This window comes from Myotis brandtii, unplaced genomic scaffold, assembly GCF_000412655.1.
Source record: "Myotis brandtii unplaced genomic scaffold, ASM41265v1 scaffold434, whole genome shotgun sequence".
Lineage (NCBI taxonomy): Eukaryota > Metazoa > Chordata > Mammalia > Chiroptera > Vespertilionidae > Myotis > Myotis brandtii.
Genome location: NW_005366599.1, coordinates 1,825,307 through 1,825,835, shown reverse-complemented (window position 1 = coordinate 1,825,835; position 529 = coordinate 1,825,307). Strand labels below are relative to the sequence as shown.

The 529-nt window shown below is 67.1% G+C and overlaps 1 protein-coding gene across 1 annotated transcript in view; it reads left to right on the top strand.

Annotated features, from left to right (window-relative positions):
* The window catches only part of CHD5 (chromodomain helicase DNA binding protein 5), a 73,477-nt gene that overhangs the window by 68,154 nt on the left and 4,794 nt on the right, over nt 1-529 (top strand). The gene's annotated exons all lie outside the window — the stretch shown is intronic.

Genomic DNA, 529 nt, shown 5'->3' with positions numbered 1-529 from the left:
GCCCGGTGCATCGCTGGCCAGAGATGCGGGCGCTGATGGGGACCTGGGCCCGGGACAGAACGTCAGCCGAGGGCGGAGCCTCTTGGCCGGGACCGGACAGTCCCTCGCCCAGTCCCTCAGGCCCTGGCGATGAGCCTGAGATACGTTCTGTGATCCTCGTAACGTCCTAGGTGGTGAGGGTTGTCACCCCATTTTAAAGATGGGGACACGGACACTCAGGTCATGGCCCGAGTTCCCGCGTTCAGACCTGGGACCCTCCTCCTCCAAATCTTCAGGAGGCTCCAGACTGGTTGGCGGAGGGGCTCCCTGGCGGAGGGGCGCCCCTGCTGTCTGGGAGGGAGGCGTTGCCTGAGGCCTCTCTGCCTGTGGCCCTCCACCCTGTCCCCAGCGTGGTGGGAGCCAGGAGGCGGGCTGAGGGCCTGGGGGAAACCCGTGTTGGCTCCCTCTCTACGGCGGGGGCCCCTGGGAGACGCTCTTTGGGGAACCCCTGTCTTCTCCCTGGTGGCATGACCCTGCTTTGCGGGCCTGG